This window comes from Macaca thibetana, chromosome 9, assembly GCF_024542745.1.
Source record: "Macaca thibetana thibetana isolate TM-01 chromosome 9, ASM2454274v1, whole genome shotgun sequence".
Lineage (NCBI taxonomy): Eukaryota > Metazoa > Chordata > Mammalia > Primates > Cercopithecidae > Macaca > Macaca thibetana.
The window spans coordinates 23,992,053-24,014,032 of record NC_065586.1 but is presented as its reverse complement, the minus strand read 5'-3'; the positions used below and the strand labels follow the sequence as shown (position 1 = coordinate 24,014,032).

Sequence of the window (21,980 nt, the reverse complement as noted above, 5' to 3'; positions counted from 1 at the left end):
ACTCACCCATAACTGATTAATATACTACATTAAGAAAAATACAAGTTGTGTTTGCAGATTAACTTTAAAGAACATATACCCCTACCCTTAGCTCACCCCCAACCAAAGGACCAAACATAAATACAATCCATGCAAAGAGCCTCATTGACTCAAATCACTTCGTAACAAAACAAAATGAAGACAGACAAACAAACAAACAAACAAAGCCATCACAATCTCCTTGGAGAACACAGTGTTTCTGTGTGTGTGTGCATGTGTGTGTGTGATGGAGTTTTGCTCTGTTGTCTAGGCTGGAGTGCAGTGGCGTGATCTCAGCTCACTGTAGCCCTCCTCCCACCACCCCGAGTTCAAGTGATACTCCTGCCTCAGCCTCTGGAGTAGCTGGGACTACAGGTGCACACCACCATGCCCAGGTAATTTTTTTTTTAGTAGACATGGAGTTTCACTACGTTGGCCAGGCTGGTGTCAAACTCCTGACCTCAAGTGATCTGCCTGCCTCAGCCTCCCAAAGTGCTGGGATTACAGGCTTGAGCCACTGCTTCCGGCCAACACAGTCATTTTTGAAGATGGATTAAAAAATACAGAACTATGAATTCAGTGCATCACTAATCTCACTAATCATCAAGTAAGAAAAAAGACACAAAGAGACCCCTTTGGTAGATAAGCACATTTGTGATCCTTTAACTGGATCCCACTCGTGCTCATCTAAATTCCACAATTCTCTCAAAACCCACTTAAAATTCCCCCTTCCCATGGGAAATATGAAAAAGAACATTCACGTTCCACCTGAATGCTCTGTAGGTACTCCAAAACCTATGTACCCAGAACCAAACTTTTGTCCTTAAAACCTGGCCCTCATTGTTATATGGTTCTACAAAATGTTATTAAAACAAAAATCAGAGACATCCTTGACATTTCCCTTTCTCTCACCCAAAAAGGAATTAATGACTAAATTCCATCTAAACTATCTCCTAAGTACCATTTGAATCCATCCTACTGCCACCAACCTGGACAAAACTATCATCTCCTTTCTCCTGGAATATTACATTACGTCCCTTCATTATTTTTTCAGGTACATTCTTGTTACCTTCTAGAGCTGGAATAATCTGAATGACAAAACTGATCAGGCTGTTCTCCTTCAGTTGTTTCCTACTACCCTTAGGAAATTCCAAACTCCTTATCATGGCCTCAAAACCCCCCATAATCCAGCCATGCATTACCTTGCTAGCTCTACTTCCTATCACTTTTCTCCTTTGACCTGGAGACTCAAGTTAGGTTGATCTTGTCCCCTGTCCCTCCAAAGAAGAGGGCATGCTCTTTCTCACCTCAGAATCTTTCTACAGGCGATTGCTTTGGCCTTTCATCCTCCCCCCTCTCGCTTCATCTAGCCAGGTCCTACTTCTCTCTAGGTCTCAACTCCATATCCTCTGGGAAATATTCCCTGATACCTGCACTTGCCAGATTAGGTTACCCTCTCAGATATCTCCACAGCTCTTTACATCTCTCGTTTGTAACCCACATCATATCTTAAGTCCTTGTTCACTGTCTGTCTTCTAAACTAAATGAGAAATTCCAAGATAACAGGGTCCATGTCTGCCTGACTCACTACTGTATCCCAGGTAGCTAGCACCTAACGTGTGCTCAAATAGTTGTTGCATGGATAAATGAATGAGTAACATGTGCTGTCTACATCAATGATTCATAAATTTCACTATGCAGAGGAATCACTTGGGAAGCCAATTTAGCTGATCCATTATCAGTATCAGGACCCTACCTTTTCAACAACAACAGGGGATGAATTTTGACTCAGACTGTTCTTGACTCACACTTTGGAAAGCAATACTCCAGAATTACAGGCATGAGCAAGGGAGAGAAGCACGACTGAGGTAAAAGAGACAAAAGGGAGCAAAATGTGAGAAGTTAAATAACAATAGAAGACTCACATAACTGTTAAAGCAACACAACCACAGAAAATCTGAAGGACTAAATGAAAGATTATCAAATTAATTCCTCAATGATATGTATCTTCAAAACATTTGGAAGGAAAAGCCACTTGATATAGCTGGAGGTCTGGGGAGACATTGAAACAGGAAAATAAATTTGAACTTGAGTTGAAGGATGGGTAAGGTTGGGAAGGAGAAGAGGAAAGGAAATGGTATTACAGAGAGGTGAGTATATGAGTTCAGAGGAGGAAAAGTGTAGAGCAAGACAGGCAGCATTTTGCCAACACGGTAAAAACCATGTTTCTACTAAAAATATAAAAATTAGCCAGGTATGGTGGCATGCACCTTTAATCCCAGCTACTCAGGAGGCTGAGGCAGGAGAATTGCTTGAACTCAGGAGGCGGAGGTTGCAGTGAGCCGAGATTGCACCACTGCACTCCAGCCTGGGTGACAGAGTGAGACCCTGTCTCCAAAAAAAAAAAAAAAAAAAAAAAAAAAAAAAAGGTTCAGAGGTTGAGGAGTTGAAGATATAGCTGGAAAGATAGGGAAGGACCTGACTGTAGAGGTCCTCAAAGTTAATGAAGGTGAGCAGAATAAGCCACCTTAAAAGAAGCCACTTTGGCATAAGGATTTTTCTGAGTCAAAGGAAATTGAGAAAGAGGAGATGCAGAAGGAACTCTCTGCCACCCCTATTTTTGCCTTAAAGCAGGGGATAAATTTCATACTAGAAAAAGGAGATAACTCTTATCACTGAAGATTGTAATAACTTGAGTCTACATAATAAAACTAATTAAATAATCCATATCTTCCACTAGTTTTCTCCATATACTTACTTTCCTAAAATTTGTTGCACTTAGAAGCTGTATTAGTCTGTTCTTGCACTATTATAAAGAAATTCCTGGACCTAGCATGGTGGCTCATGCCTGTAATCCCAGCACTTTGGGAGGCTGAGGCAGGTGGATCACTTGAGGTCAGGAGTCCAAGACCAGCCTGGCCAACATGGTGAAACCCCATCTCTAAGAAAAATACAAAAAATTAGCTGGATGTGGTGGCACACACCTGTAGTTACAGCTACTTGGGTGGCTGAGGCATGAGAATTGCTTGAACCCGGGAGGCAGAGGTTGCAGTGAGTCGAGATGGTACCACTGCACTCCAGCCTGGGCAACAGAGTAAGAATCCATCTCAAAAGAAAAAAAAAAAAGAAAGAAAGAAATAAGGAAAGAAAGAAACAAACAAAGAAAGAAAGAAATTAATTCCTGAGACTGGGCAATTTAAAGGGAAAAGAGGTTTAATTGGCTCATGGTTTTGCAGGCTATACAGGAAGCATGACTGGGGAGGCCTCAGGAGACTTACAATCATAGCAGAAGGTGGAGGGGAAGCAGGCACATCTTCACATAGCCAGAGCAGGAGGAAGAGAGGGGGCAGGTACCACACACTTTAAAATAACCAGATCCCACGAGAAGTCTAGCATGAGACAGCACTTGGGGGATGGTGCTAAATCATTAGAAACTATGCCTATGATCCAATCACCTCCCACCAGGCCCTACCTCCAATATTAGGGATGAAAATTGAAGAGAAGATTTGGGTGGGGACACAGATCCAAACCATATCAGAAGCCCAAAGCCTTTTACTTTGTCTTGTCACTTATCCACAATTTATTGCTCTTTGTTAAAATGGTATATAAGCATCAATGCCTAAGTACTTTTTGAAGGTTTTTACTTCTTTTCTGTGAGGTCCTCTGTGTACATGGGAGATAGACACTTTCTCGTGTTAATTGTCTTTTGTCAGTTTAATTCACAGACCCCAGTCACTGAATCTAAGAGGTTAAAGAAAAAGTTATTTTTTTCCTCCCTTACATTAGGCAAATGAATGATAGGAAGAAATGCTCAAAAGTGACATCTGACTTATGATTTAAATAAATAACTAAAATTTGGGATACTTAAAATACTGTTTTTCCTAATATGTCCCATTTCCCTGAAACATTAAAAAAAATCTCTGTAACATAGTCTTCCTGTATGTCATAAAAATATAGAACAAAAAAACCTCAGGCTAAAGAGAAAGGTGAAATGTACATCATATCACGGAGCCACTTAGTTCCAAGACCATGGGTGCTGAGAAACTTCAAAGGAAATGGAACAACTTAAATGTAATTCTAACTTTGAACTCAGTTAACATAAGAAGAGTCCCTTTTCCCGTTTTACTTATTTCATGTCTGCTTTGATGGGTAGTGAAAAGGAATCTACTGGCTGAAATTAAAATGGTACAATCTAATATATGGTGGCTGGCTGTTATCAAAGGTGGTGGAGAACAGGTGCAAGAAGTTACAAAGGAAAAGTCCAGAATTTCACCCTGAGTAAATCCCATCATAGCACCTCAGAAGACCTGGCTTTATGTCCTGGTTTCACCATGTTTAAGCCAGATGGATGTACCCCAACTCAACTGCAGATTCTTCATCCGTGAAATGGGGATAGGATTCCTTGCCATGTTTACAATGTTGTGAGAATTCAATGTGAAAGTATTTATAAACTTTAAGTCACTTTATACAAATAAAGCATTATTAAATTCCATCAACAGATAAAACAATAAACAGTTCTAAAGGAGATTTTTGTTTTTCCTAAATCCCTATGCAAGTGACATTAAAGTAAATATTAATTGTGGTACATAATGTCAGGGATAATGGTAAAACAATGCTAAATGACATACTCTTTTATGCACATTTACCTTTTTGTCTGGCCTTACTTAATTTGCTCTCCTCAGAATAAACATCTTCAACTCTAGCCATACATTGGTGTTACTCTCTGAAAGCTAAATACTACAGGAATTTGTATCTGACATTTAGGAAAAGCACCAGACCTGGTTCTATCTGTACACACATTAGATAAAGGATCCAGCAAACAGATGCTCCTTCTTGCAATCAGCCAAGAACTTCTAATATTCTGACAACTTGTTAATCAACCAACATATGGTATCACTTTAGTAAACACAACACTCAGATTTTGCTTTTTACAGGGCATTTTCTGAGAGATGTAATGGTCCTGACTCATCAGCACTATTCACTGGAAATCAAGTGAAGCTAGCCTCCCCCACCACCTTCAATTTGTCTAATTACTTGGGGAAAAATAAATATAAGCATTGACTGGAATTTTGTGTACTTTTTTTCTGAGTTGAGATTTTTTAACTGTCACCTTTGTAGACATTTGTAAAAGTAGTAGAAAATCTTTATGATACAGATTTACATATCATCACAGGTCAAAAAATGTCTGTAGTTCTACCATTTGATCCAGCAATCCCATTACTGGGTATCCAGAGGAAAAGAAGTCATTAAATGAAAAAGATACTTGCACATGCATGTTTATAGTAACACAATTCACAATTGCAAAAATATGGAACCAGCCCAAATGCCCACTGATCAATGAGTGCATAAAGAAATTGTGAGATATATATATATATATAATATATATGATAAAGATATATATATGATATGTAGATAAAGATATATATGATATAAAGATATATGTGATATATATGATAAAGAAATTGTGATGTGTGTGTGTGTATATATATAAATAGGAATACTACTCAAAAGAAATGAATTAATGACATTTGCAGCAACCTGGATAATATTGGAGACTATAATTCTAATTGAAGTAACTCAGGAATAAAAAATCATACACACACATACACACACACACACGCACACACACACATATATACACCATGGAATACTATTCAGCCATAAAAAGGAGTGAAATAATGGCATTCATAGCTACCTGGATGGTATTGGAGATCATTATTCCAAGTGAAGTAACTCAGGAATGGAAAACCAAACATTGTATGTTCTCACTGATAAGTTGGAGCTAAGCTATAAGAATGCTAAGCTATAAGGAGCTAAGTTATAGGGATGCAAAGGCATGATACAATGGACTTTGGAGACTCAGCAAAAGGACAGAAGTGGGGTGAAGAATAAAAGACTACATACTGGGCCGGGTGCGGTGGCTCATGCCTGTAATCCCAGTACTTTGGGAGGTCAAAGTGGGCAGATCACCTGAGGTCAGGAGTTTCAGACCAGGCTGGCCAACATAGTGAGACCCTGTCTTTACTAAAAATACAGAAAAAAAAATTAGCCAGGCATGGTGGTGCACACCTGTAATCCAGCTGCTTGGAAGGCTGAGGCAAGAGAATCAGTTGAACCCAGGAGGCAGAGGTTGCAGTGAGGTGAGATCACGCCACTGCACTCCAGCCTGGGCGATAGAGTGAGACTCCATCTCCAAAAACAACAATAAAACACTACACATTGGGTACACTACACACTGTTCCAGTGATGGGTACACCAAACTATCACAGATCACCTCTAAAGAACTTATTCATGTAACCAAACACCACCTGTTCCCCCAAAACCTATTAAAACAAATAAATAAATAAAATGTTTAAAAAGTCTGTAGTTCTTCGATTAGTTACCTAAGGACTGTCATAACAAAGTACTGTAAGCTGAGTTGCTTAAAACAAGAGACATTTATTTTCTCATAGTTCTGGAGGCTAGAAGTCTGAAAGTGAGTTGTTGGGAGGGTCATGCTCCCTGCAAAGTCTGTAGGTGGGGATCCTTCCTTACCACTTCCAGTTTTTGGTAGCCTGAAACCTTTCTTGGCTAATCCTCTTCTGTGATAGGAAATAGGATTTCAAGGTACGAAAACTTTCTTGGTTAATCCTCTTCTGTGATAGGAAATAGGGTTTCAAGGTATAGCTTTAGACTCATTTGTGTGTATGTGTGTGTGTGTGTCCACAAGCATGCACATATGTGCATATAGTTTGGATGGGAGAAATGTCCTCCTCTCTGGTGTGGATGCTGACATGTGCAGAGATACCTGGGACACACCTTTTGGTGAAGGATAAGCTGCCCAGGTGGCAAGGCAGCAAGCCAAGAACTAGACAGACATCGAAGGGCCTGCATTTGTGGCCTCTGAGTCGTACTGGGCAGGAGTAGTAACAATAACTCATATTCCATGCTCTATTGCCATTCCATAAAACTTCCAGAAAAGCTTGTCTCCATGCACAGTGAAGCCCTGGTCTTACCCCTGGTGAGACTTGAGCCCCTTCTCCAGAAGTCAGGAGGAGGTAGACTTGACAGTGTCATCACAGAGATCAGTTGGAATTAGAGATGGCGCATTTCCATGATGGAGGAGAACATGACAGGTGTCAGAAGACACTTGTTCTTGAGAGTACAAGACAGCCCCTGTGGAACATTCAGAAATGCCTGAGGGGCACATGGAAATTGATAAACTTATGGCAAAGAGATGCAGCTTGGACTTTGCAATTTGGACATTTAAAAGGCAATGTGACTTTTTTGAAGTCATAGTCTTCAGAGGAAAAAGATTTGGGTTACTCAAACTAATACTAACACTCTTATTAAAAAGGTAGTTGATAATTGTTAAGCATTTCCTATGAAGCAGGCAGTATTTTAAGCTTTTGAAGTTCTAGAATTATGTACGCACAATTCCAATTTTAGAATCAGTTTCTACTTTGAGTGTCTATGTAATATTTTAATGTATAAAGTTGAACCATCTTTTAGGTAGAGGACTGAACCAGATGATCTCTTTAGAAGTGGAAGTCTTAGATTCTGTGACTATTATGATGCCATGTAAGTAGTCTTGGTAACTTTAGAGCAGAGGTCCCCAAACCTTTTGGCACCAGAGACCAGTTTTGTGGGAGACAATTTTTACATGGATGAAGGTCAGGGAGTGGTTCTGGGGATGATTCAAGTGCATTATGTTGATTGTGCAATTTATTTCTATTATTATTACATTGTAATATATAATGAAAAATTATATAACTCACCATCATGTAGAATCAGAGGGAGTCCTGAGCTTGTTTTCCTGAAACTAGATGGTCCCATCTGGGGATGATGGGAGACAGCGACAGATCATCAGGCATTAGATTCTCATAAGGAGCATGCAGCCTACATCCCTCGCTTGCTCAGTTTACAATAGGGTTCACGATCCTATGAGAATCTAATACCACCATTGATCTGACAGGAGGTGGAGCTCCAGAGGAAATGCGGGTGATAGGGAGTGGCTGCAAATACAGATGAAGCTTCCCTCGCTGGCCTGCTACTCACCCCTGCTGTGCAGCCCGGTTCCTAACAGGCCACAAACCAGTACCAGTCCATGGCCTGGGGGTTGGAGACCCCTGCTTTAGAGTATTATGCTTCCGGGAATTGTCTTGTTAATGACTTCATTGAAACTTATAATTCTGGGTACAAAACAAAGGAACAGTCCACAGTTCACTTAAGAATGAGCCAGACAGTCAAGAGCAGATCTGAAGTATCATATCAAAGAGAGAAAACAGAAGTGAAAAGCAGATTCCAAATACCTGTAAAAACAAAATACACGGAATGCCTGAGTTTGAACTTGTGCACAGGCAGGGAATTATGAACAATGCTGACGTCTCTGGTCAGCTGTGTCCTTCAGGTCTTCAACAGGTTATTTCAGTGTTGGTACTAGTGATGGCCAACACCTATATAGTCTTACTATGTGCTAAGCATGTTTAACCATTGGACAAATGTTAACTTATTTAATCTCACAATGACTCAGTAAAATAGGTACTAGTATTGTCTCAGTTCTGCAGATTAGAAAATGGAGTCACAGAGAGGCTAAGCAACTTTTCTAAGGTAACTCAGCTAGGATGCACTAGGGTCAAGATCTGAACCCAGAGAATTTGGCTCTAGTTTTTGTGCTCTAAGGGACTACACAAACTGCTTTGCAAAATTGTTACTGAGGTGCTTTCTCCCTTCAGAATCCCAGAGCAGTCTATCTTGTCTCTATGAATTTGGACATGAAAGAATATCCTCTTGGCATAGTGGTCATAGGAAAACGGTTCCTCCAGGAGTGACAAATTATTTGATGGTGTTTCATGTAAATCTCTTCTCCTTTTCCACCATTATGGGGCAAGACAGAACAAGCCCATAGTTCCCATTTAAATGGTTGCTGTCTTAAGAGAAACCAGGAAATTCAAATTTATTATCTTCTTTTCTGTACCACCCTGTGTGAATTATACTCTCACTATAATAGCCAAGGTTTTGGGCTGAATTTTTGGTTTCATCACATACCAACTGTATGATCTCTCTCAAGCTGTTTGCCATGTCTAAGCCTCAGTTTCCTCTTTGTTTAAATGGGGATAATGATAGCCCCAACCTCAGAGGATGTTGTGAGGATGACATTAAGACCATGCATGTAAACTCCTTCCTACAGTTCCTAGCTTGCAGGAAGGTTTCAATAACTTCTAGCTTTTTGCTATGATTTTTGATTATGGTGTCAATCATCATTATATTTATTTATTTATTTATTTATTTATTTATTTATTTATTTGAGATGGAGTTTTGCTCTTGTTGTCCAGGCTGGAGTGCAATGGTGCAATCTCAGCTCACTGCAACCTCTGCCTCCCGGGTTCAAGTGATTCTCCTGCCTCATCCTCCTGAGTAGCTGGAATTACAGACATGCACCACCACGCCCGGCTAATTTTGTGTTTTTAGTAGAGACGGGGTTTCTCCATGTCAGTCAGGCTGGTCTCGAACTCCCAACCTCAGGCGATCTGCCCGCCTTGGCCTCCCAAAGTGCTGGGATTACAGGCGTGAGCCACCGTGCCCAGATGATCATCATTATTATTGAAGGAAAAACAATATTAACTTTCAAAAACATTTATTATAATTTGGAAATTGAACATTTTCAATTTTTAAAATTTTAGGTGTTTCCAATGCTTTTTATTAGGATCATTTATTTTTAAAAGTTTCATGAAGGCTTTGTAAATATCTAGACTAATGGAGTCCCTTCTAGCCATGCTATATTCCCTGTTTATGAGAGCTTTTCAATAAAAATGTTTCCTGTTGCTTGTCTTATCAGAGCCATGTATGTTGGTGTTATAAATTCATTGTAAGCTGATGACGAAGAAGATGATGATCATGATGACAATGTCATCACAAACCCATCCGCTTTGAGCACTCACATTCCGGGAGTACCTAATTTGACTGAAGATAATTCTGATTACGTCTTTGAGTGAATGAAGTGCTTAATGCCTTCTTTGCCCTTGACAAATTGATCCTACCAATCTAAGCTTTTAGCTGTCCCCAATGGGTTGGTAAGCTTAGTTTTGCTGACGCCATTTAGAGAAAAGAGAGTGTTTAGAAAACAACATTGGAATTTGCTTTTCTACTCGGCATTATTGGGCAGAACACATCTCTGAACAGAACAGGCCCAACTAGGCATGCATTCAAGGGGATGTCACAGCCAGAGAACCCACAGGATGTGGTGCCCCTTCACTCATAAGACAGTTCCAGGGAGGATAGCTCACTACTATACACAGTACTATTTTGTAGGTTTGTAATGTTCAATCCATGCAGACTTTTCTTCAAGTTTATAGGGCACTTATTTGGATTGGAAACTTCTAGTCAATTCAGTATAGAAATGAATGGCAGCAACTTAAATCTTTTGCTCTATAAGCTGCAGAGGTAATGGAGATTATTTATATAGAGTCAGAAGCAGTGAGGGTTTTTTGACCATCATGTTGGTTCACTACTGCCTTTGTCCTCTCTTTATCACTGACTTTGGACTTATTTACTCTGCACCCATCCTCAGCCTTCATACGGGGGATGTTGTCAAAGAGGCTCCCCTCGGAATGTCTCCAGACAGTGCATTCCTGCAAAACCCACTGACTCAATATTTCACAGCCAGGAAAATAATGAAGTTCCCAAAAGAGGCAAATTTCACACAATGAGCTTGGGAACAGACTGGAGAGTGTCCCTCTTTTCTTTAAAAAACCAAACAACAGAGATACTTGAAAAAGACTCATTCATCAAACACAAAGGCCAGCTTCCCCTGGGAGTCCCACCTTCCTCTCCTCCTTTGAGGAGCGAGTCTATTTATCTCCCTGTTCCGAAGCCCCAACTTACCACTCGGCAAAGAGCAACCAGTGCTGCGAAATACTGAATGTAGAATAAAGTCTTTTCAACGCTGCTGGATTTAGGACAGAAACAAACTATCATTGGAAAATGTTACTCTTAATTTAATTTGGGTTTTTGTATAAAGCATGGATGTATGTAGATAATCACAACCAATAGTCTCTTTACTAGCATAAAATCTACATTTTCCATGGCTAGCAGAGAGCTGCACTTACATAACACAATCAACTACTGCTATCAGATATAGCCTGTTTATGAAAAAATATCCCTTAAAGCTTTCTGAGTACTAATAAATTATCTTCCAAAATAGCAATTTAGGGAGCTTAGGTGTCTGTTCTGTTTTTTGTTGTTGTTGTTTGTTTGTTTACTGTTTTATGAGTGTGGAATACTTTATGTCCTATAAATTGTTCAGGGTCAGAGGCACTTTATATTGGTTGCCATGGAAACCAGACGATGACCCAGACTGGGAGAGGAGCTCATCTTTGTCTAAGAGAAGCACCCTTTTCCTTGGAAGGGTCCTGGCAACCTAGGATGCCTGAGGGCTGTGCAGACCCTGGCACAGCAAACATGGAACAAGTTAAATACTCTGTAGAATTTGATGGACTTGCTGATTGAATATAACCATCTTTTCTAGATCTACACTTCATTTATTCATTCATCTGAATTTTTGATTTATTGGATAATTATTAGGTATTCAGTTATGGCAGGGAACAAAACGAATTCCCTGTCCTCGCAGAGATAGCCTTCTGGTGGTGCAGACAATGGTAAACAATGAGTGGTCAATGCAGTGAGGAAAGATAAAGCAGAATATATGCTACAGACTGATGGTGGTGTTATTCAGAGGGTGGGCAGGGAAGGTGATTGGGGGTAAGAAAGCCATTGGGACTAGAATGGAGAGAATGAGAATTGAGGGATGGAGCATGGGTCAGGAAGAACAGGCATGGGCCAAACCATTGAGGTCTCATAAACTTTTATGCCAAGTGTGATGAGAAGCAATGGTACATTTACTGACATCCTTAAAGTTCTGAGCTTTAATGCTCCGGGCAATTTAAAGATAGTAGATAAATAATAAATGAAGATCAACATTGGGCATAACACAAAAATTTGACATGTCGAAGACTTTTGAAAATGTTGTTGCATCTCATGTTTCTCAAGGGTTAACTACGCTCATTATATCAATTGAGCTTCCTGTCTGGTTCTCCACTGGCTGGCAGCTGGAGTCTTGTGAATTATGTACTTGAATGACCCTGTGCTCTGCCAGCACCTAGATTGTGTGCTTGGCAAGCACACCTGAGAGTGAACTTAAACACACCTTCAGAGCCGCTGCTTGATGATCCAGATGAAAAATGGCCTCTTTAGATTATGGAGTTTCCTTTGCTTAAGAAAAGAAAAATAATTTCTCCAGGAAGTGAGAGGTAAGGTGCTCTGTTATGTAGGACAGCCTTTGAGGCTAATATGTGTGAACACTGATAATGTCAGACAGTGGCTGGAGAGAACCGAGGCTGGCTTCAGTGAACAGAGGAAACAGGGACAGCCTGTCTTCTGCTTCTGGGGAGTGTCAGGAAATCCTCTGATATATTGGCCAGTCTGCTTTTTCCTCCCACCTCACTTTATCATATAGAAAAGGATCCAATTTTTAAATAATCAGCCATTCAGCTGGTCACGTTTCTTTTAAGAAAAATGTAGGTGTCCCATGTAGGGAGAGAAAGATCCACACCCCCCCTGTTTCACAAAAGGTCTCCATAGCACAGAGGAAATGTCCTGCCACATTTCAGCTTCTGCTTAAGAGTTTCCTTTGGAAAGAGGCCATGCTGTAGTCAAACTCAGGACTGAATCCCAGTTCATCTATTTTCTAGTTGTGCATGCTTAGACAAGTTACTACTTTCATGGAGCCTCAGTTTTTCTTGTGTGAAAAAAAAAAAAATCCCTCCTTATAAGTAAGCTTTAGGATTAAAAATTATATGCCTATACCTCTATGACCTGACATCTAGTAGGAACTTAATTGATGGTCATAATTTTTGTCATTGTGATGAATAATTCAAATCTTATAATTTTTAGGTCCTTGTGTCACATACCCCTAGCAATCCCCAGGATTCAAGTTCAGTAATATCTGGAGAGGGAAGAATCTGCCAGGGTTAGAATCCTTATGTTCTATCCATTAACAGAGGTCATGGTTCCTATGTTGGAAACCTAACCTCCAGTGCAATAGTGTTGGGTGGTGGGGCCTAGTGAGAGATGTTTTCATGAGGGCTCTGCTCTCATGAATGGGTAATGTTATCTCAGGATTGGGTTTGTTATGAAAGTGAGTTTGGCCCCCATCTTGGACTTTCTTGCACTCACTTGCTCCTTCCACCACTGGATGACAGAACATGAAGGCTCTTGCCAGATGCTGAACCCTTGATCTTGGACTTCCCAGTCTCTAGAATCATGAGCCGATACATTTCTCTGTGGCATACCATTACGGCAGCACAAAACAGACTAAGACATGCCTATATTTTTCTAAATGATCACTAGAAAACACTGGGTTTGTGTGAGGCAGGGGAGTAGTGTCAGTGAGGAGTTTTGTTGATGAATATAAACATAATAATGGAAGGCCACTGAGCTCTTCACAGTTGTCCAAGTTGGGCAAAGGTGGAAAAACACTTAGTTCTCAGAAGTGAGAGGGCTTGGGTCTGTCCCTCTACAAGATAATCACGCCTTGACTGTTAGAGAGGGACAGGAGGTCTTTACATCTTGGGCTCTACTTTGCACGTGTTGTAGAGAACTACAGGAAAGATAAAGACATCCTGAGTTTGCGCTGTTACCAACAAATGACTTCACCAATGCCATAACATTTTTGAATCCTACAATATTCTGAGAGGACAAATATAGGGCATTGGTTTGCTTCATATTTTTGTAACATCTAAAGTAACACACACAGATACACACAAACACACCAAACCTTTCTAATATTTCTAAGTAACTGTTATTTTGTTATTCAGTGCTTTTTATCAGAAAGATGAAAGGAATTTGTAAAAGGAGAGACAACCTAAAACAAAGACTAGAGAAGTCCAAGCAGAAAGAAATCTTACCAGTTGACTGTCATTCAATATCTTTTTTAAAAAAGTAAGTGTGTTTCCTGTTTTTAATCATTCAGGAAATGCATTTTCCTTTTAAAAAGAGATGATGTGAAACCCAAAGCTATATGCTTAACTTTTAACTTATTCACTGTCATCCCTTTCCAAAATAGCTTTCTTCTCCAGCTCTCAGCACCTGAAATGTGTTTATTCTGATCAAAATTATTTTTTTTTTTTTAAAAATGAATTAATTTATTTTTTGATACATAATAGCTGTACATAGTTTTGTAGTACATGTGATAATCTGATACATCCATATAATCAAATCAGGGTAATTGGGATGTCCATTACCTTAAATACTTATGTTTTCTATATGCTAGGAACATCTGAATTATGCCCTTCTAGCTTTTAAAAATTTTTTTATTTTTTTATTTGAGATTGAGTCAGGTTGGAAGTGAAGTGGCATGATCTCAGTTCACTGCAATCTCCACTTCCCAGGCTCAAGTGATTCTTGTGCCTCAGTCTCCCAAGTAGCTGGGATTACAGGTATGCACCATCACGCCCAGCTAATTTTTGTATTTTTAGTAGAGATGGGGTTTCACCTTCTTGCCCAGGCTTGTCTCAACTCCTGACCTCAAGTGATCTGCCCACATTGGCCTGCCAAAGTGCTAGGATTACAGGAGTAAGCCACCGTGCCTGGCCCCTATTTTGAAATATACAGTTGATGATGTTGACCATAGTCACCCTACTGATCTATTGAAAGCCAGATCTTATTTTTTTAATCTAAGTGTATATTTGTACCCGTTAATCAATAACCGAGGTTATTCTTAACATGAATTTCAATGCATTTTCTTTTAATCTAGTTTTCAGCAGCCACAGGAAATACATCTAGGTTGTGCACCCACTCAGAAACAATCTCATAGGTGATTTCTTTATTAAAGTGATTTGTTTATCAAGGAAGGAGGACATGAGGGTGGTGTTTTTCTTTCTAATCACTCAGTTTTATTAAAAAATATCCTTGAAATTTTAAAAACGATTTGTCCAAAGGTCTCAACATTCCTTTGAAGCTGCAGAAAAATGGCTTTCAAAAAATAAGTTTTTAATGCTTTTCTCTCTGGACTCTTACAAAATCAGAGGTGGTGAGGAGGATGGAGCATGGCAGAAGAAAGGCAACTGAGTCTACAGTACCAAGGGTGCATCTTGAGTCTTGCTTTTTATAAACTGTCTTGTCACCTCGGCCTCTGACAAAAGCCAGCAAAGTTCACCCAAAGATAAATCAAATGCCTGAAGAACTCTCTTGCTAAAAGTTCAGTAAACTGCCTTTTTTCTGCTCTAGCTAGGAGATTGGATAGTTTGAACTCAGTGTCGAAAACATGAAATGGTTTCATTTGTTCAATGTTTCCAGTTATGGCCTTCAATCATGTCCTGTCAAATACCATTTTCCCATTCTTTGATGATACCTGAGCAAGATCCTATAAACTTCTGGTCACTTGGAGTTACAAAAAGTCTGGGCCAGTTTAAAACTCAAATTTTGTATCCAACTTAAATCTAATCTCTTTATTTTCTCTGGTGCAGGCTAAGCGATGGCTCAGGGTATATCCCACGGGTACAGAAAACGTTCTGCTTCTGGGTACCTCCACCTCCACCTCCATTCAAAATCTTGCTCCTTGGTGGGTCTGGGTCAGTGGAGAGGGATTAGGTGAATCCTTTCTGGGTGGTTTTCATTTTCTGTTTTTTGCATCTTGCACTAACGCTGATACATTCTTAGCATCTCTTCTGTGACGGACATCCAAATGTAGATCTTGGGTGCCAGACCAGGGTGCAGACAGTTCCTAGAGGTGAGAGCTTAGGCTCCTATTCAACTTCTTCCATTTCCAGCAGTACTCTTCCAACCTTACACATACAAGTGCATCCTCTGAGAAACTTGGGAGCCTTGTTAGCTGGTGGAGAACTCTCAAGATGGCACCAGCCTGTCTATGGTCTATGTGGGAATCACCGCCATCCTTGCATTCCATGCAGTGTAAGTACAGTTGGCTTCCTGGCCACTTCTCTCTGCTTTACTCTGCCATTTTTCTCTTACTCTCTTTTCCCCAGGTTAACAAAGCTCAGGAACTGAACTGTTGGTTTGCTCCCTAAGCAGACATCCGCCCAGCCAAAGAGGTACCAGTCTTCCACTCTTGCCAGCACTCTTCCCTTCAATGCAATCTTCCATTGGCTTCAAGAAGGGGTAGGCACGCTTCCTGTCTTCAGGGGAAAGTATCTCCTGTCACAATGAGCATGACATCCATTGAGTGATCTCAGATAGTCCAGAAATATTATTCTCTCTTCTTCTTTTCTTCCTGGGGCACAACTGGTTCTGACAGCAGGGCCTTTCCTCCTAGAATCCCTGAGGGAGGTGTCTGCTCCCAATTGTTGGGGGTTATCTTAATTATGTGGGATGCACAAGCCTCTTTATTCTCAGATTTCACCCCCACTTGTCCATTCCAATGGAACAGAAATAGGTCCATTTAATATTCATTTCTACTACTATCTAAGTGTCTCCTAAAACACATCCATCAAACCACAAACTTTTTCAGACTGAATTCATTCATCCATTTAACAAATATTTATTGAGTGCCCACTCTACACCAAGAACTATTCTGGGCACTGGAGATGTGGCAGTAACCAGGATAGAGTGGGTTACCTCTCTCAGACAGCTTACACTCTATTGGTGGTGAACTCTTGAAACAAGTATACTAGTAAAATGATTTTAGATAGGGCTACCAAGATAGTAAAATAGGGTGTGGTAGAGAATGCCTGTATGGGAGAGGATGTCACTTAAGATTGGTGGCTAGAGAAAGCTAATCTGAAAAGGTGATCCTTGAACTGAACCTAAGTGATTCCCAGGCAGGGCAAGTACAAAGGCCCTGGGGCAGGAGCCTGTTCGTCTTGTTCAAGGACTTAAACGATAAGCAACTAGATGGCTTTCCTATTCTCATCTTAGAAGTTCAATCTCCCAAGAGGTTGTCCCCTGTCCTTAGCTCACTCTAGGCTAGTACAGGAGATGAAGAGTTCACTGTTCATTCCACTGCTAGTCCACTCTACATATGGTAGGCCACTGCAGCTGTCTCTTTAGACTTAGACATTTATATTTTATGTAATTAAACTAATTAATTTTAGAGACAAGGTCTCACTATGTTGCCCCGGCTGGACTCAAACTTCTGGGCAACATAGTGAGTGATCCTTCTACCTCAGGCTCCCAAGTAGCTGGGACTACAGGTACGTGTCACTGTGCCTTGCTTAGACTTAGAGCTTTTAGACAGGATGGAGCCTTTTTCACCCATCTATTTGGGCCATGTGCCTGGAAGTGTCTTTATTAGAAGGCTATTGTAGTTCTGGCCAAATTGCCACCCATGTAAACATCAGCCACTAGGTAATGGGAGAATGAAGCTGGAAGGCTTTCCAAGCCTAATACCTTCCTAATGTGGTTTACAGATGAATTCACTTGCATATATAAAATATGTGTACTACACTTTAAAGCATTATACAAACAACAGTATGTTATTGTGAGGCTTACTTACTAAAATATGAGTGATGAATGGAAAAGAAATAAGCTCCAAGAAAACGCTAGGGTGCCATTTCTCCAGCTGGTTTATTTCTTTAAAATAAGGGAAACTCATTGGAAAATTGCCCATTTTGTAAAACAAAATCACCTTCATAACTTTCATGCCTGAAATGGCATAGTTCTTAACGGCAATTAAGAAATATGAATGAAGAGATGGAATTTGAGAGTTGAGAGACATCCTTGAGGCCATTAATGACAATACTCTCATTTTACAGATGAGATAACAGATGTGCAAAAAGGTTAAGCAGCATTCCAAAGACACAGAACATTTGTAATTGTCAGAACTGAACTTGAATCCGAATCTCTTTACTAGCAGTCTACTAGTCTTGCCACTGTATTGCAATACCTCTAAAAAGTGTTACCTGGTATACATTATATCAAAGGCCAGGGCCAACTGTGTTCTCAGCACAATTAGATGAGAGGTATGGTAGGCAGCCTCCAAGAGGGTGCCCAGTGATGCCTGCTTCCTGACACTCCCCTTCTACATTGTTCTAGAGTTGGTCTGTATGACCAATAGAATATAACAGAAGTGATTGTTTCTGTGTCGTTTCCAAGATGGGTTGTAAAAGACTGTGGCTGCCATATTGGTCTTTTTCTCTTGGATCATGTCCTCAGGGGAAAGCCAGCTGCTATGTCATGAGATTGCTCAGGCAGCCTTTGGAAAGGCCCACATAGCAAGGAAGTGAGACACTCAGCCAACAGCCAGCAAGAAACTGAGTCTTGCCCACAATCACACAAGAGAACTTGGAAATAGATCTTTTAGCCTCACACACCTATAGCCCTAGCCAAGAGCTTGACTGCAGTCTCACAAGAGATCCTGAGCTTGAACCACCCAGCTAGTCTGCTCCCAGATTCCTAACACCCAGAAACTGTGAGATAATAAAGGTTTATGATTCATGTTGCTATTCTGGTGGGCAATTTTTTGTGCAGAACAGATAACTAATATAGGCATTGTGCTTTAATTCATTGAAATCATCCTAGGTACCATGTGATGGGCTACATTACTTAATGACAATCTCACCTTCTCATTCCTTGCACAGGGGAGAGACAGGCACCTGCTTGCTCCAGGGCCCGCCTGAACTCAGGCTCTGCCACAGGGATGAAGAAGTTGGAGAATGTTTGTGCCAAATGCCAACAACGCCTCCTCAAGGACAATTCATGAAGGGTGTTAGCCTGTGCTCAACTTCCCTTGGCAAAACTGCAACAAAGGCATGGCAGCAGTTTGATGTTCACAGAGAAGAGTGAACACAAAGCATGGCTTTAGGCAGACTTCCTTTAAACATGCACAGTCTCCTGCTGCTCTCTTACCCGTTCGGAGGACTGGAAATTTCCAGAGGCTGTTCTTTCCCTGCCCTGTTACAAGTTTATACTGGATTCTGTAGAAAGGATTTTTAAAGGTACTTTTGAACCTAAATTTGGTATTTTCTTTACCAGTTCCAGGGCTGTGGACACTTCAAAATACTTGCAGTTTAGGGAGTGGGATTTACTTGTGCTGGTGTGCTTTGGGTCTAGAAAGCATCACCGAGCACCTCAGATATACCTCCTTTGTTTTCCTGGTAGACTGCATCTGTTTCCTTCTTCATTGTTAGGTTTGAGCTCATCAGATTTATAAAGTTTTTCTAAAGTGATTCTGTCTAGCTCGTATCATTTCTTATCCATCTACTTTGAACCATTATGCCTCATTCAGGAGAAGAGCTGAGCTTGGTTCTACATTCCTTTTGTCTCTCTGGGTATCCTTCCTGGTTCCCAACATTGAGTCTCAAAGGTAAGGGACATTCAAAGCTTTAACAGTGGAGGCTTAATCAATGTCACCAAATAATGCCAGTGCCTGAGAGGCTGGGGTGGTAAGGAAGGAGTTGAATAATGGTAACGACGTCAGCTCAGCCTAGACTTGAACTTTCTTTATTGTGACTTTGAGTATTGTGTTGTATCTTCTCAACTTTCCTGTGTGGAAAGTAAAACAAAACAAAACAAAATCCATTGTCATACAGTTGGAGACACAGGGACAGAAAAGTCTTATGTGCATTAATGGTATATTTCAGGAAGTAGAGCCCAGTGTTCACAAAGTCAGGGGTGAAGGTTGGGCCAGATTATCCAAAAGGCATGACTAACAATGAGATTATAGGGGATGCCGAAAGGCTCTCTTGCTGTTCTGTCTCTCCTTCCCACAATGCCTGAAACCCACCATTAACATGAATGCCTGTACATTAGAATTACCGTCTTTTGAAATGTGGATGGTCTTAGAAGTGTTAACTTGCCCTCTGTTCTTAACATTTTGTGGTGAAGGAGTTTACCAGAACATGTGTCCTCAAGGCTCTGAGAGCATAATAGTTAAATGGAATAGAAGGAGATAAGATCCAGCTAAATTTAAACCACAAGACCTCTCCTGAGTATAGCTATTTCTTTAGGGAGGTAGGGCTGCTCACTCACTCCTTACAAGGACTTGATGTCTGAGGTGAGGTTATTTGCTTTTTGAAAAGTTTACAGGTAGGAAACTAAAAGTTAAGCACTCCCAGAAAGTACAAATAGAATAGCTGAATTTTCAAACAAGAATTTTTAGACTTGTAGGAGCCTAGTCATTAATGCTATTAAATTCAAACACTTGGGGGAATACCACTTTGGTATTTCAATTTTAGCCATAGCAAAGTCAGGAAGTGCAAAAGTTGAAGTTCTCAGGGCAAGAGTAATTCATCCCTGTTACACATTTTTGACAGAATCCTTACAAGTCCTAGAAATTTGTGTCTCTAATATACTCAATTTATTCAGCTGCTTTTGCAAAAGAGGACAATACAGTGAGCTCCTTCTGGGTGATATGGGCACACTTTCATCCTCATTACAGGACTCCTGGCATTTAGTTTGAAAGGCTGAGAGGAAAATCCATTTGTAGAACTTTTTTAGAGAGATAGGAGCCAAAACAGAACAGGGAAACTATTGTTTTCCTGTTCTCTATGGAAACACAGCACTCAAGTTTGAAGTAACAAGGTTTTTTTCCAATTGAAAATTGAAATTAAGAAAAAAATACCATTCATATAGCATCCAAAACTTGAAATACTTAAGGATAAATTTCACAAAAAATGTGTACTATGGGTACACCGACGGTATAAAACATGGCTGAAAAAGTTAAAGAAGTCCTAAATAAATGGAGAGATATATGCCACATTCTTAGGTTGGAAAAGTTAATATTGCTAAAATATCATTTTTGCCTAAATTGATATATTCCTATAAACATTCCAGAAGGTTTTCTGGTAGAAATTGATAAGATATTACTAAATGCTTGTTAAATGATATTAAAATGCTCATTAATTGGAGAGAACCTAGAATAGCCACAACAATTTTGAAAAAGAAGAGCAAAGTTAGAGAACTAACACTATCTGATATCATGCCTTATGCTTTTATAGTAATCTAGACCGTATGGAATTAACAGAGAAAAGATGGGCAAATAGATCAATGGGACAGACTAGAGAATCCAGAAACATACCCACACTAATATTATATAGACAACTGATTTTTGACAAAGATACAAAGGTAATTTTATGGGGAAAAAATAAGCATTTCAACAAGTAGTTCTAGAACAGTTAGATATCAAAGAAGGAAACAAACTTCAATGGGTATCTTGTACCAGATTAAAAACCCTAAATACTATATATATATCATAGACCTAAATGTAAAACCTAAAACTTCAAAGCTATTAAAACAAATCCCAGGTATATTTTTATATACTCATTTTTCTTAAGTGAATCCTAGGAGTGGAATTGCTGGATCATATGTCTTTAAATTTTTAAGAAACTACCAAACTGTTGTGCAAAGTGTCTTATTTTATATTGTTTTTTAAATCCTTGACAATGTTTATTATCAAAAAACTTTAGTAGTAGGTTTTTTTTTAAAGAATGTTGGTTTTAGAATACACCAAGAGGACACTCTGTGACAGGACATACACAAACAAGGATAATGAAAATATTAAATACTATCCAAATTAGAACACCATAATTCAAATTGCTAATTCTAATCTTTGTGTCTTGGTAGAAATAACTATAGTCCCCCTTCATGAAATTCATCCCCACCTTCTCATGAAGACTGTGAAGTCTCAGCACAATGTCAGTTACTTAATTTACAATAATCAATGCTGAGTTTTCTGTGTTGAAGCATGCACTGTTACGGAAAGCACAAAATCCTATTTACAGGGATTTTTAGTTTTCTTCAAAATGTATCTGAAGCATCTTTTAAAGTGCGAGCTACAAATAGGCTGTATCCTTAATGAAAAAGGCTTTTATCTAAAAGAAGTATGAGATAACTATCCAATACTGCAGAAATGGTTATATAACTAACCGAAGGAACCAGCAGCACTCTGCTAACTCTGTTTTAGTGTAGTAACCTCCCTCTTGGTCTTCTACTACCAGCCAAACATGTACTCCATTGCTTTGGATACAAGA

General features: G+C 39.8%; 1 protein-coding gene and 1 pseudogene across 3 annotated transcripts in view; both read right to left on the bottom strand.

Annotated features, from left to right (window-relative positions):
- KIAA1217 (KIAA1217 ortholog) overlaps positions 1 to 21,980 on the bottom strand; it is an 839,027-nt gene that overhangs the window by 369,503 nt on the left and 447,544 nt on the right. The window lies entirely within an intron of this gene.
- Positions 5,384 to 21,980, bottom strand: part of LOC126963001 (nucleoporin NUP35-like) — a 35,932-nt pseudogene continuing 19,335 nt past the window's right edge. The window contains exon 1 of the transcript XR_007728886.1: positions 5,384 to 21,980. This exon is cut by the window's right edge and continues 19,335 nt beyond it. The product of XR_007728886.1 is annotated as a nucleoporin NUP35-like (transcript).